The sequence below is a fragment of the Rana temporaria genome, chromosome 11, assembly GCF_905171775.1.
Source record: "Rana temporaria chromosome 11, aRanTem1.1, whole genome shotgun sequence".
Classification (NCBI taxonomy): Eukaryota; Metazoa; Chordata; class Amphibia; order Anura; family Ranidae; genus Rana; species Rana temporaria.
Window position 1 is genome coordinate 14600094 of NC_053499.1, and position 16262 is coordinate 14616355.

Sequence of the window (16262 nt, forward strand, 5' to 3'; positions counted from 1 at the left end):
GCCCACAATCTGAGATACGCCTGAAAATAGGCTGCATCCGACCGACGTAACTTTCCTACGCCGGCGTATCGTGGGCGCATATTTACGCTGGCCGCAAGGGGCGCTCCCATTGATTTTCTATGCACATATGCAAATGAGGGAGATACGCCGATTCACGAACGTAGTTAAGCCCGGCGCATAATATATACGCGGTTTGCGTAGGTCGTACGTCCGGCGTAAACTTATTCCCCATATAGGAGGCGCAACTCATGCAAAGGTATGGACCAGGGAACACAGCCGTCGTATTTTACGTCGTTTACATAGTACATGAATATGGCTAGTCGTAGGTTACGTTCACGTATATTAGGCAGTTGTTTCGACGTGATTCTGAGCATGCGCACTGGGATGCGGCCATGGGACGGCGCATGCGCCGTTCATTTAAAGTACCGTATTTATCGGCGTATATCGCGCACTTTTTTGCCCTGAAAATCAGGGCAAAATCGTGGGTGCGCGATAGACGCCGATACCCGCTTCCCGCGCCGAGTTTTGAATACTGCGCCGGCATATACCGAGCGCAGTACACTCGGGCAGGCTCGGCCAGTCTCGGCTTCTTCCGCGGTCACGTCCTGGACGTACAGGACGTGAGCGCGACAGTTGCCGAGCCTGCCCGAGTGTACTGCGCTCGGCATATGCTGGCGCAGTATTCAAAACTCGGCGCGGGAAACGAGCGGGGAGGACGCGAGGCCGCCGGACCCGCCGAAGAGGACACCGGACCCGCCGAAGAGGACACCGGACCCGCCGCAGAAGGACACCCGACGACGCAGAAGGACGCCGGACCCGCCGAAGAGGACACCCGAAGCCGCAGAAGGACGCCGGACCCGACGAGGCCGCCGATGGACGCCACGCAAGACACCAAAACTGTAAGTACAAAAAAAACTTTTTTTCCACAGGATTGGGGGCAACTTCTGGGGTGCGCGGTATACGTGGGAGCGCGTTATACCGCGATAAATACGGTACTTCTATGGCGCTTGGCCCATCATTAGCATGGGGTCACGCCTCATTAGCATGACTCACGCCCACTTCCACCTAAGACGGCTTACGCCGAGGGGGAACCCAGCGCAGTTTGGGGGGCAAGTGCTTTGAGAAATCAGTGCTTACCTCTCTGCGCAATGTCGGCGTAGCGTATATTGGATACGCTACGCCGGCATAAATATGCCCCAATGTATGTGAATCCGGGCCATTGTGTTCTTTTCAAAATTGTTGCTATTTTTTTGTTTATAGCACAAAAAATAAAAACCGCACAGATGATAAAATACCACCAAAAGAAAGCTCTATTTGTGGGAAAAAAAGGACGTCAAATTTGTTTGGGTACAACGTTGTACGTCGTGCAGTTGTCAGTTAAAGCGACGCAGTGCTGTATCGCAAAGAAATGGCCTGGTCATTGAGCAGCCAAATCTTCCGGGTCTGAATAATCAGATACTTTAGAAAAACCTCCATATAAGTGTTATTTTATTTTAAATTTTTATTAATCTTACTTTAATAACAGCTTCATCAAGTGCCACACCACTCTTCAACGAAGAATCCAGCGTACAAAACAATGGGCTTCCATAAACCTAGTTCTGTGCTAGCTAAGTATGGGCAATCAATTATCCTTTCTAATGGAATTTTTAGTCATTCAATAAAACATCTGAAATATCTGAAGTGTAAATGACTTCTTTATAAAAGATGAATGCAGTAGGACTTGGAGAATGTGAAAGGATGACAAAGAAAACACAATGCAAGTTTTATTTACAATAGGCATGTTGTTAGTGATCTGTACTAATAAACCGAAAAAGTCCAAGTGACAAGACTATAATATGAAAGATAAATCACGCGCTCCAATAGCCGTAGTCGTCGCTCATGTTGTCTAAGCGTCCCCATAACTTTGCCAATTAGCCCATGCTTATGCTGCGGAATCCATGTTCAGTGAACGCTCATTATTCGGGATGAGAGTTTTTTAAAAGGACATTTTTGGCCAACTTTTGGCTAAATACATTGGCCCAGATTCTCAAAGGGCTTACGACGGCGCAACGCAATGTACGCCGTCGTAAGTCCTAATCTGGGCCGTCGTATCTATGCGACTGATTCTTAGAATCAGTTACGCATAGATATCCATTAGATCCGACAGGCGTAAGGCTCTTACGCTGTCGGATCCTAAATGCAAATTTTTTTTTTGCCGCTAGGTGTCGCCTCCGTCGTTTTCCCCGTTGAGTATGCAAATTAGCAAAATACACGAATTCCCGAACGTACGCGCGGTCGACGCAGTGAAGTTACGACGTTTACGTTAGATTTGCGCCGCGTAAAGTTGCCCCTGCTATATGAGGGGCAACCAATGTTAAGTATGGTCGTCGTTCCCGCGTCAAAATTTTAAAATTTACATTGTTTGCGTAAGTCATCTGTGAATGGGGCTGGACGCCATTTACGTTTACGTCGAAACCAATGACGTCCTTGCGACGTCATTTGGAGCAATGCACCCTGGGATATTTTCCGGACGGCGCATGCGCAATACGTTCGGCGCGGGAGAGAGCTTAATTTAAATGCTCCACGCCCCCTACCCGGCTAATTTGAATTAGGCGGGCTTGCGCCGGGTGATTTACGATACGCCGCCGCTACTTTACAGGCTAGTTCTTTGTGAATAAAGCACTTGCCTGTAAAACTTGCGGCAGCGTAACGTAAATCAGATACGTTACGCCCGCACAGTTTTACGCCCATATACGAGAATCTGGGCCATTGTTGTCCATAGGGAAGGGAAAATGAGGGTAATTCAGTTTTGTAAGGGTGTAATGGGCTTTAAATGGCTCCTGAGGGTTACAAAAGATATTTGTAGCTATCCTGGAAAGGATGGACAATGTTTCGGGGAGCATGTTCCCTTTATTAATGTAGCACCCTCTACTTAGGTAGGTGCTAGAGGTAAGATTGTTGGTTAGAACAGGTAAATTTAGACAGGCCTAGCTAGAAACTAGGCCTGTTTATTTTGATCTGTGAGGGCTGGGAGTGGCTCAGAGTAGGCTGGTGACTCACAGACAGCATCACTCCATTGTCATCTCCCTCTTAGTTCTAGATCAGTGGTGTCAAACTCAATTTCATCATGGGCCGCATCAGCATTATGATTGTCATCAAAAGGGCCGGTTGTATCTATAAGATTAGATGTCCAGCGCATCCCCTCCCCTTACATTGGATGTCAAGAGCCACCCCACCATCAGAAGTTGAGTCCCCTACTCTCCCTTACATCACAGTGCACCCCCCTTTTCTTTTGCTGCTGCTGGGTAGAAGCTGAAAGCATTGCTTGAAAGCAGAAAGTAAGGGTCTGGAGGAGGAACATAGGAGGGCTGGAGCTCTCCTGCAGGAGAGGTGTGAGGGCCACATGGAATGGCCTGGAAGGCCGGATTCAGGCCCACGGGCCTTGTGTTTGACACCTCTGTTCTAGATGATTCTAGAACAGAGGTGGAGCTGTCTGAGGTGTTCCCGGGAGCCCTGACCAATCCCCAACTAGGATTGGCAGGGGGCAGGCCTCCTTGATATACCCAACTGGTTCCTACCCTGGGGGAAGGAACCAGTTGGATGCCTGAGCCAGCTTCCAATTAAGCCACAATGCAAGACAGAAAGTAAAGCAGCCTGGGCCTTTAAGTACAGCCTCACGCGTCACCTTAAAGATGCCCCACTCTGTTCTTGAGTTCCACCATTTGAAAAAAGAGATGGCCACCAACCTCCAGAACGTCACAGGAGAAAGATACAAGCCCAGTCAGCTAGATTAACTGCTTCTACTACAGTCCCTGTCAGATTGATAGGCCCCTCTTCTTTGGTGCCTGACGGGTGCAGGTACAAGGCGGGTCATTACTCGAATTGGAAGAAGAGCCAAACATTCCAGCAAATCCTTAAGCCCTGTACACGCGATCGGATATCTGATGGAATCTAATCCGATGGATTTTTTCGTCGGATATCCGATAAAGCTGACTTTCATCAGTCTTGCCTACACACCATCGGTCAAAAATCTGACCGTGTCCAAACGCGGTGACGTAAAACACAACGACGTGCTGAGAAAGTTCAATGCTTCCGAACATTCGTCAACTTAATTCTGAGCATGCGTGGATTTTTGACCGATGGACTTCCACACAGACGATCGTTTTTTTTAACCATAGGAAAATTTTAAAACATGTTCTATTTTTTTTTCACCAATGGAAAACAAACCACGTACGATCGGTTTGTCCGATGAAAACGGTCGGCCCGTATTCATCAGACAAACCGATCGTGTGTACAGAGCTTTAGGGAGTCAGTACTACACTGGCATATACAAAATACATTTAATTATGTGTTAATGAATGCAGAGCTGCATTAATTTGTGTCTTTTATGTGTGCCTGGAGTTCAGAATTAGGGGCCAGATTCACAGAATAAGTACGCCGGAGTATCTGCTGATACTCCGGCGTACTTTCAAGTTTTCCGCGTCGTATCTTAATTTGTAATTCACAAACAAGATATGACGGCATTTGGCTAAGATCCGACAGGCTTACAGCTTCGTACGCCTTCAGATCTTAGGATGCAATACTTCGGTCGCCGCTGGGTGGAGATTGCGTAGTTTTCCACGTTGGGTATGCAAATTAGCTGATTACGGCGATCCACGAAGGTACGCGCGTTCGTCGCATTCTCTTACATCGTTTTTTCCCGTCGTAAAGTTAAGTGTGCTATTTAGATGGTGTAAAATTACACCATCCATGTTAAAGTATGGCTGTCGTTCCCGCGTCGAATTAAAAATAAAATAAAATTCCGTATGACGTCCGGGAATACGTTACGCACGTCGCCGTTCAAAAAACACGTCGGGGCGCCGTAATTTTGCGCAAAGCACGGCGGGAAATTTCCAAGCGGAGCATGCGCAGAACGTTTGGCGCGGGAACGCGCCTAATTTAAATGGTACACGCCCCATTTGAATTAGGCGGGCTTGCGCCAGACGGCTTTACGATACGCCGTCGAAAGTTTACACGCAAGTGCTTTGTGAATCAAGCACTTACGCTGGAAACTTGCGGCGGCGTAACGTAAACGGGATACGATACGCCGCCGCAAATCTACATGAATCTGGCCCTAGGTTTTTGCAATCTGAGGAGGGTACAGACTTTTCAGGTTGTATTACACAGCCCATTAAATGAATCTACAGAGCAATTTAATCCAAATCAAAAAATATTTTAATCGTGACTTCCCCATTGCCCCGACAATAATGACTGTTTATATGAACGTTTAGAATAGTTTACACCTTGGTCAATTGTCATTCACACGTGGTGCCGGACTTGATAGAGGTTCGATTCAATACAGGACTTTGCTGCCCTTATAGAAAATGCAAAAGATGTAATTACACATAACAACAGGCTGACCTGATTGTCATTTTCTGGCTGATGAAATGCTTCAAACAAAACTCCAGGCTCACTTTTTTTCCCTAAATTAAACAGTCAGGGATGTGCTCTAAGTGCTTTGGCGCCAAGTGATTGCTTTCTGATGTTTCTTCGCTGCTCTCAATCTGCTGCTGACGTTTTACATAAGCCCATTGCTGCTGACTTACTTCCTACTGGATGACAGTGTCATCTACAGGGATGGACTGGCCATTGGGACTACAGGGAGTTTTCCAGTGGGCCGATGGCTCAGTGGGCCGGATTCAGTCACAGCGGCCTGGGAGTTTCTCACTTCTGCCTAATCTTGTCCCATAAGGGGGGGGCACCAAACTGATTCTTTGCCCCGGGAGAAATAATGTCTAGCTTCCCCACTGGTACTACTCTTATGAGTACCAGTACCAGCCGTTCTACTCTAATAAAGTAGAACGGCTAGTGGCTAGTGAAGGGGGAGAATGGGCTTGGGTGGCCGGGCGGGGGGGGGGGGGGCGGCGGGAGTTGTCCGGCCGCTGTGGGAGAGACCTGTCAAAGTGGGCCAGTCTGGATGAAGTCCAGGGCCACATTTTTGTCCCAGTCCAGCCCTGGTCATCTAGCCTCATTGTCAGCGTAAAAAAAAGCCAGTCGATAGTTCAAATGGCAGAGGCGCACAATGTTGGGTGATCACGTGTCCCAGATTGCTTGGGACAGTCCCGCATTTTGCAGGTCTGTCCCGGGCACCTTCATTCCAGGACAATACAGTGAAACCCCAAGCCAAACTAATGCTCCCAAAAAATGTCCGCCACATCACCGACAGTTAGGGTTGCCAACTCACCCCTTTAAAACAGAACACATATTAATTACACAGGTTCTGTGGCTGATTAAGGAGGTAATTAAACTCACTTGGTGCCTTATTTGCATTAAATTAGCCTCAGAACCTGTGTAATTAATATGTGTTCTGTTTTAAAGGGATGAGTTGGCAACCCTACCGACAGTACTTGTCCAGTACTCACTGACAGTACTTGTCCAGGCCGGGAATGCCTGGAGGAGCACAGTCCCCGCCCCCTGCTTGTGATAGGACAAATCATAAATCCCGCCTCTTGTGTCCAATCACTGTGCTGTGATTTGTTACAGCACAAGCTGAGTTTTGGGAAGGGGGGTGTCCCTGAATGGTAGTTTGGAAATGTGGTCACCCTAGCCCGATGTGGTTGTTCAAAGGATCGTCATGAGTTATCTGCTTTAGTAAAATATTCAATTACTTTATTTCTACGACTGAAATGGGTTTTGTGGCTTTAAAGGGGTTGTAAAGGTTTACTTTTTTTTTTTTTTTTTTTTTTTAATGACAAACATGTTATACTTACCTCCACTGTGCAGATCGTTTTGAACAGAGTGGCCCTGAGCAGCGTTTTCTGGGGTCCCTCGGCGGCTGTCTCGGCTCCTCCCCGCTTCTGATAACCCCCTCTGGGAAGTGCTCTCCCAAGGGGGTTACCTTGTGGGCGCGCTCCCGAGACCTGTACAGTATACAGCATCCATAGCAGCCTACTACAGGACTCGGCCCCGCCCCACGGCGGCGGCATCATCGGATTTGATTGACAGCAGTGCGAGCCAATGGCTGCGCTGCTATCGATCTATTCAATTAAGGGCCGAGAAGACAGGGGAGAGGAAGAGCGTGTTTGTGACGCAGGACTTCCAGGACTCAGGTAAGTAAAACGGGGGGCTGGGGGGCCGCAAACCTTAAGATGTTTTTTCACCTTAATGCATATGCTGTATCTTTGTTTGAGAATTCAAAATAAAGATACGACGTGGCAAATTTGAAAGTACGCCGGAGTATCAGTAGATACTCCGGCGTACTTTTTCTGTGAATCTGGCCCCAAGTATCCAAATGATGAGGAGGAAAGTTAATGTTCTATTCATGGTACAAAGTGCATTTAAAACCCAATAGAAGTTGAATTTTTAATGGTATATTTAAGTAAAGCTTACAGGAAAATAGAGTTATGTTCATGTGTTACTTTAATTGTCTTGCCTAAATTAGCTAAAGTGCAAGTAGATTTCCATGTTCAAGGACAGAAGGCGGCAGTGAGGATCGTTCTTGTTTTCTTCAGGATCTACTTTTTGAACTCTCCGAAACATGTTATCTTCTTTAACCAAATGTGACTTTCAATAAATACGTCTAGACTTTACACAACGTGTTTGGCGCTTTCCACACTGCCTAAAACGTTCTTCTATAGCAGACCTAAAGCCTAGTTCGCTCTTAACCACTTAACCCCCGAGTCTGTTTTTCAGATTCCGCGTTTACAAGACTAAAACAGTTTTTTTTGCTAGAAAATTACTTAAAACCCCCAAACATTATATATATTTTTTTCTAACACCGAAATAAAATGGCGGTCATTGCAATACTTTTTGTCACACCGTATTTGCACAGCGGTCTTACAAGCGCACTTTTTTTGGAAAAAATTCACTTTTTTGAATTAAAAAATAAGGCGCCCCGACGTGTTTGTGAATGGCGACGTGCGTAACGTACTTACGCAAAAAAAAATTCAAATTCGACGCGGGAACGACGACCATACTTTAACATGGCTTGTCTAAAGTTAAGCCATGAAAAAGCAGGCCACTCATCCCAACTACTGTTAGGGGTCCCCACAACTTGGGAAATGTTATCAAGGGGTCACGGCACTAGAAGGTTGAGAACCACTGATGTAGACCAAGTAGACCATTTGTAGACCATGTAGACCATTTGTACACCATGTTGACCATTTGTAGACCATGTAGACCATGTAGACATTTGTAGACCATTTGCATTTTCTCCTACTGGAACAGTATTATCTTAAAGGAAAATAACTGGTTATCTACATAGGTTTTTATGATACACAGTGCTTTGGTGAACTAAACCTCATCCAGTTTGGGTTTCCATTTATTCTATTGCAGAATTGGGTTCATATGGAAAGAACTGCACACCTATAATAAGCCGTCTCTATTCCTACAGAGTCTTCCAGCGAAGAGGATTCTGTGCCAAGCCAACACTCGTTCCGGTTCGTTCTTAGCAAGAGACAACACTGCCAGCTTCCTATCCTGTGCAGGGGTTTAGGTGTTAGTGGCGCCTGCTTGTCTTAGTCTGGAGGACTCGGTAAGTCTCCTTCTTCATTAAATCATTTCACAGGAGTATTTATTTTAGTAGTTATTTTAGGTCGTTTTTCAACTCTCACAATAAAATAAACTATTTGTTAAAATTCTTATCCAAACACTTGTAGTTTACTACTTTCTATGATGCTGGATCCTGCTCTCTGAAGCCTCGTACACACGACCGAGAAACTCGATGGGCGAAACACATTGTTTTGCTCGTCGAGTTCCTTGTTAGGCTGTCGAGGATCTCGGCGAGCCAAATTTCTCCATTCCCGTCGAGGAAAAAGAAGACATGCTCTCTTTTTGGCTTGACGGGATCCTCGACAGTTTCCTCGTCGAAAAGTGTACACACGACCGGTTTCCTCGGCAAAAAAAAAAAAACACAGCAAGTTTCTTGCTGGTTTTTGCCGAGAAACTTGGTCGTGTGTACGAGGCCTTAGTGCTGCTTCCCTGAACGTCTAGACTTCACAGGAATATGTTTAGCTGTGAACAGTGCAGTTTGAAGTCAGTGTGTAATCTTGGAGTAGGTACGGTGAAGGAGAAGGAAGAATCAGGGGAGTGCCTCGTCATCCTAGGCTATGGGGCTGTGTGTTTCTATTGATATGTGCACCGAAGAGAATTAGTAAGGTCGAAAATTAACTTTGATGTACTTGGATCATCAGAAAATAAAAATAAAAAGGCTGTTGTTGATGCTTATAAACAAACGCACATTCCCTTTACTGTTCCCCATTAATACAATAATCATTAATAAAAATTAAGGAATGTATATATCTCACCTGTCCACTGCCTACCCGTCCTGGAATGCTCTTTTATTCATATGAATGGATGCAAAGGGGAGGGGCATAGCTCAATGGGGAGGATGTAGAATTGGCTCCGTGGTGCCAAGCTGGCCACACCATGGAGATCCCCCATGGACTGGGTACATGTTTATATCAGACTTGGAAGGGTTTTTGGACCTAATAAGAATAACCCCTTAGCGCCGACCGTACACATATATGGGGCCTCGGCTTTAGGAGGTTATACCAGGATAATGCCGACAGCTGCAGTCATCATCCTGGTACCGTTTTTTAGAGCGGGCGGTTGGTTTTCCAGGGATAACCACCGATGTGGCTAAAAGCCGCTCTGCTGTTATACCAGAGGAGCAGCAGGGGACTTCCCCACCTCCCGCCACCTTCTGCCGCGCTTACCGCGCCTCCTGTCCCATTAGGAGACCCGATCCGCGATCCTGCAGTTCCGCCAGCTAGAAACAGTCTGGAGCGAAGCCGTAAACAGCTTCATTCCAGTCTCCTGTTTGTAAACACGGAAGCAACGTCACAACATCACTTCCGTTTTACTCGACTGCCAATGGCGTTGGTTTTTAGAAGAAAATATATTATTCAGAATCGCCGTTTTTGGCGATCTGAATACTTTGAAGTGCAAAGGAGGGATTGGGGTCTTTTCCTCACTCCCTGCTGGCTGTGAAATAATAGGTATCGTTCTGCACAGCATGGGGTACTGCTGCCAGCCTGCCTCCCCTGTGTATCCATCACTCTCAGTACCATCATGGGGCCCCCAATTCCGGGGCAGCGTGGTCTCAAGGACCAGCTACTTTGGGGAAAGTGCAGGGGCCCCCCATACAGCTGGGGCCCCTGGGCAGTGCCCAGGTGTACCCTCTCATTAAGACAGCCCTGCCGCCAGGGAGGTTAAAGTTCATGTGTGTGTAAGGGCAGGCGTCCCAATACTTTTGACAACATAGTGTATTTACTCTACCTATAGTTAAGCCTTTTTATATAAAATCAACCACATGAGTTTACTAGCACAACTATCCAGCCCTAGGTGGCGGGGTGGTATTTCTAGAAGACATGTCTTTATTTTACCTGGACAAAGTGAAAAATGTTCTTTAATTTGCAAATAATAAAAATTATTGCAGTATTTTATTTAGGAGATTTGCAGATTTTATTATAAACAGCCCTCCTGCCTGAGAAACTGAAAAAAAAAAAAAGGTAAGTCGGTTTTTGTTTAGCCAGGGGTTCTTCAAAGCCTATGAAACCTTGAACTGTAACTTAGGTAGGTTACCAAGGCTTCAGAATATCTCGGTCCTCATAACCATTGATTAAAGGTAGCCGAATTCATAGGTTGTAAAAAGATCCACAATGCTGGCACTGTAAGCCCTCGACTATGAGACCTGATTCTTTTATGTAGCGGGATTAATATATACAACACAGAAAATCCAATCTTCTATAGAGGGAATGAAAAGAAAACAAAAATCTTCCCAGCGTGAGCCGGATAGAGCACGCCGCATTCCTGTATAGGAAACCTTCCATCCTCTCCACTCCTTTCATGGCGCTATTGGGAAGAATAATAACTTTCATCTCCTCATTAATAGTCTTCATTTCAATGTAGCTGTTCTGTGCTGGAGCAGCGTGAGGCCGCCTCGCCTACTATCACATAGCAGCAAACATCTGAAAAGAAGAGCACTTCAATAATTTTTCTAAAACAGAGTAAAAGTGATCACGTGGGTCAAAGAAGATGCCGCGTGGCCTGTTGAACATCTAGGAGCCCCATTTACACTATGACGCGGCGTGTACCTGGTTCTCCAAAGTGCCATTTGACTGCGAGTGGCTCTTTAACCCCGCGGCGAGCTCCGTGACCGTGTCCGCCGGTGTCCCACGATCGTGTCACGGAGCTGCAGAACGGGGGGATGCCTGTGTAAACAAGGCATCTCCCTGTTCTGTTCTTGTGACAGGACACTGATCGTCTGCTCCCTCTCATCGGGAGCAGTGATCGGTGTCGTGTCACTTGTAGTCCATCCCCCACACAGTAATGCAGCATACACACAATCAGTCCATCCGATGAGAACGGACCGATGGACCGTTTTCAATGGTTAACCGATGAAGCTGACTGATGGTCCGTCGCGCCTACACACCATCGGTTAAAAAAACGATCGTGTCATAACGCAGTGACGTAAAACCCAACGACGTGCTGAAAAGAATGAAGTTCAATGCTTCCAACCATGCGTCGACTTGATTCTGAGCATGCGTGGATTTTTAACCGATGGTCGTGCCTACTAAGGCCGCGTACACACGGTCGGACAAAACCGATGAGAATGGACCGAGGTTCAGTTTCATCGGTCCAAACCGACCGTGTGTATAGCCCATCGCTCTGTTTTCCTTCGGTCCAAATTTTTAAAACATGCTTTAAAACCGAACCGATGGCCCGCCGCCTGATCGGTCCAAACCGATGGTTTGTACAATAAGCATCGGTTCAAAACCCGCGCATGCTCAGAATCAAGTCGACGCATGCTTGGAAGCATTGAACTTCATTTTATTCAGCACGTCGTGTGTTTGACGTCACCGCGGTCTGCCCCGATCCGTTTTTGGAACGATGGTGTGTACGCACATCAGACCATCAGGCCACTTCAGCGGTGAACCGATGGAAATGGCCCGTCGGACCATTCTCATCGGTTTGGAACGACCGTGTGTACGCGGCCTAACGATCGGTTTTGTCCTATCAGTAAGGAATCTATCGGTTAATTTTAAAACAAGTTGCCTTTTTTTTAATCGATGGTTAACTAACCGATGGCGCCCACACACGATCGGTTTTGACCGATGAAAACGGTCCATCAGACCATTCTCATCGGTTTAACCGATCGTGTGTACGCGGCATTAGAATCACTCCCTAGGACACACTTAACCCCTTCCTCACCCCCTAGTGGTTAACCCCTTCACTGCCCATGTCATTTACACAGTAATCCGTGCATGTTTATAGCACTGATCGCTGTATAAATGACAATGATCCCAAAATAACATTAAAAGTGTCCGATGCGTCCGCCATAATGTCACAGTCACGATAAAAATCGCTGATCGCCACCATTACTAGTAAAGAAAATATATATATTAATAAAAATGCCATAAAACTATCAATCAAATCAAATCACTTTTGCGCAAACCAATCTCTTATTGCGATTTTATTTACCAAAACTATGTAGAAGAATACGTATCGGCCTAAACCGAGGAAACATTTTTTTTTTTTATAAACTTTTGGGAATATAAAGTCAAAAAATATTTTTTTTTTTTACAAAATTGTCGCTCAATTTTTTGTTTATAGCACAAAAAATTAAAACAACAGAGGTGATCAAATACCACCAAAAGAAAGCTCTATTTGTGGGGAAAAAAAGGACGTCAATTTTGTTTGGGTGCCACGTCGCACGACCACGCAATAGTCAGTTAAAGCGACGCAGTGCCGAATCACAAAAAGTACTCTGGTCTTTGGCCAGCCAAATTCTCCGGGGCTGAAGTGGTTAAGATACCAAAACCAATATATGGCCACTCTATATTGGAGGTAATATAGATCTCATAAGCCTTCCGTGCATAACTTTGTCAGTGTGAAACACATAAAGCCTTGGAGTTGGACCTTTTTCTCTCACTGGGAAACACTGATTTGTTTCCATTTTCTTTATTAATCTTTTTCAACATTTTCTTTATTAATCTTTTTCAACATTACAATACATACATTTCAATACCAAAATTCTTTTTTTTTTTTATTTCACAATGTAGAGAAAATAATTTCTATCATCTGTGCCCAGTCTTGCCACACAGAGTTAATCCAGCGCTGAGCAATCCTCTTTTTATTGTTCAGTGAAATAAAACAGACTTCCAGATAAAGACCAAAGTCCTTGCTTGAGTGACATGTTATTTACATATCTCGTGCACTAGCTTGCAGACATGCACAGCTTCTTGTCTATGTATATTCTGTTGGCTGTTTACACTGAACTGTGGATCACCCCAAATTTTGAAAACATTTAATCAAAACACAGGAAAGACAGCCAATTCTGGGAGAGCTGGACAGGAGAGGAGGAGAGGGGAGGGGGATGTGAATTGTGCACTTTACAGAAGCTGTACATGTCTGCAAGCTAGTGCACGAGATGTGTAAATAACCTGTCACTCAAGCAAGGACTTTGGTCTTTATCTGGAAGTTTGTTTTATTTCACTGAACAATAAAAAGAGGATTGCTCAGAGCTGGATTAACTCTGTATGGCAAGACTGGGCACAGATGATAGGAAATCTTATTCTCTACATTGTGACATAAAAAAAAAATTGGGGGTTTACATCCACTTTAAAACACACATACATGAAACACATGAACGGTCTCAATATACACCCAACATTAAAATAGACTAATAATATTGATAGAAATCATACTAGAAAATCTACTCATCCTATGTGAAATATACCCAAACGTATGGCCCCCCATAGTCTTTATTCACTCGTTAGGAGAGTCATCGATATAGGAAAGAGAGGGGGAGAAGATAGGGAGGAGAGAGACAAAATAGATCAAGATAGAAGAGAGAGAAAAGAAAAAGGGAAAGGGGGGGGGTGAAAGATGAAGGGAGAGAAGGGGGGAGGAGATGGGTTTCACTGATTTAAAGTGGACTATCTCTCCCTTTGTTCACCTTATTGGGACTGTTATATGAAAATCTTAATTGGGGTGACATAACTGTCTTCAATACTGTCACATACCTTAAATGAGGAAGGCTGGCGACTTGGATACTCTTGTATAAAAGTACTTTATTTGCTACATGGATACACTGGTACAGGCTGTATGCGTTTCGGCTACGAAGCCTTCTTCAAAGCATTGTCACGTACTTTGGTTGAAGTTGACGAGAGGGCTTCCCTTACTGCTCTGGCCTGAGCACCCCTGAATGTGGTGACAGAAGACTCAAAGAAGTACTGGTGCCGGTAGCTTGGTAGCAGGTGATAGCCACAGACAGAGATGTAGTCAAGGTGAGGCAGGGTCATACACAGTGAGGCATCAGCATGGACAGGGAGCAAGCTAAGCAAGGTCCAGGTCTTTACCGGGGAAGCGGCAGAGCAGGGTCCAGTAGCAGGCTGAGGTCAGTACTAGGGAAGCAGGCAGAGAATAGCCAGAGGCAAGCCAAGGTCAGTATCCAGAATCCACAGAGCAAGGTCAGAAACAAACTGGGTCAGCAACTGAAGATCAGTCAGCAAAAGCAGGATCACGGGAAAGCTGAAGAACATCCAGCAATTAGCACACATCAGGATCTCCTTAAATATACAGCTTGGCGCCAATCTGCTTGGACGTGCACACAATGAGTTCTGGTGCACACAAAAGCGTCTTAAATTTTGTATGAAATTGGGGTATTTATATAATAATGTATGTTTTTGTGTAATTTTTTTGCATATTTGAACACTGTTATACATGCAAACTCTACGATTTAGTTGCATTGTTGCAGATAGTATATGTTTTTGTTTAATCTTCAGAATTTTATGTTGAGAGAGTCTTAGTTTCGATACAGAGCATTCGTGAGATTCCAGTGGCCATTTTGAACTCACAAAGGGGCCCTGGATTGAGGAGTGTACCTAAAAACACAAATCCATACGATAGGGATAGATTTGGGCTTTACTGTTTCACAAAGGTAGGGGGTTGGTATTCCGGGGGATCGGTAGATTCTGGGAGAAAAGGAGCCGTTACCAGCTGCACCACCAGAAGAGACAGAATTGGGAGACTTACTTCCACAAAGGGAACCATATGCTCAAGAGCATATGGAATGGCATGGCGTGCTCCATATGGTCTCCTGTATGTAAGCACTGTTCTTTTGTTCTGAACTTATGTTCGCTGATATTTGTTTCCTAGGGTTCACAAATGGTTTGAAGACATTGGAATGTTGCTATAATTGCCCTTTTATATATATATATATATATATATATATATATATATATATATATATATATATATATATATATATATATATATATGTAGCGTCCTGCTCCTGTTGAGTAGACGCTATAAGGCAAATCCACTTTGCACTATAAGTGCAAATTGCACTTGAAATTGTACTGAAAGTGCGCTTGGAAGTGCAGTCGCTGTGGATTCAATGGGTAATGCAAGGAAAATAAAAAACAGCATTTTGGCTTGCACATGATTGGATAATAAAATCAGCAGAGCTTCAACTCATTTCAGATCTACCTCTCAGATTTACAGTGACTGCACTTCCAAGTGCACTTTCAGTGCAATTTCAAGTGCACTTTGCACTTGTAGTGCAAAGTGGATTTGCCTTTCGTAAATTACCCCCTATGTGTACATTTAGGGGTTATCTGAGCTGTAAATGGCTCAGAGTGATTATGTAAATTGTTGCTTCTGTTCTAATCCAGCGGTGATGTGTGCATTTCCCACTTTACAGTAGGTGTCGCTGTCACCACAGGTCAGTGTTGGAACTACAGCAGGCTGGGCGTATTGAGTATTCGTTCTCCAGAGGCAGCCCAGTGGGAGTGTTCTTGCTGCTGTGAATTCTGGGAAAGGATACTTAAGGGACAGACGCCATTTTCTGCGCTCTCTGACCTGATGGCCCTCCTGGCCTAAGGAATGTCATAGCTGTTCTTCTGCCTCTGGGCCTGCTGGCCCGAGGCTGTGTTACTGGAAGTAGGCCCAGAAGTTTCTGGGGTCTACTGGTCCAGGGGTGGTCCTGTGCTGATCCTGTGCTATCTTGCCTGCGGGGAGAAGCCGAGCAATTGGAGGAGCCAGGGGAGGACCTTTTCCGGGAGAAGCCCGAGCGAACGGCTGGTATCTCAGGAAGGGGCCTGGTGATTTAATTGAAGGACGCATCCCAACCAATCTACAGTACTCCTGGACGGCTTAAAGACTCTGGTACTGTGTAGCTGTGCTTAAACTTGGAAAAACTGTTTGGTTATGCAATCCTGTGGCAGAAGATCATACAACAACCTCATTGTATTCACTAAGTCTGTGGCAGAGACTTTGTCCGTGCATCGCACCGGCTG

General features: G+C 45.3%; 1 long non-coding RNA gene across 1 annotated transcript in view; it reads left to right on the plus strand.

The window, feature by feature from the left end:
• Window positions 1-8489, plus strand: part of LOC120917059 — a 427114-nt gene extending 418625 nt beyond the window's left edge. The window contains exon 4 of the long non-coding RNA XR_005744163.1: window positions 8351-8489. This is a non-coding gene — a long non-coding RNA (uncharacterized LOC120917059). The remainder of the gene's footprint in view (window positions 1-8350) is intronic.
• The last annotated feature ends 7773 nt before the right edge of the window (window positions 8490-16262 follow it).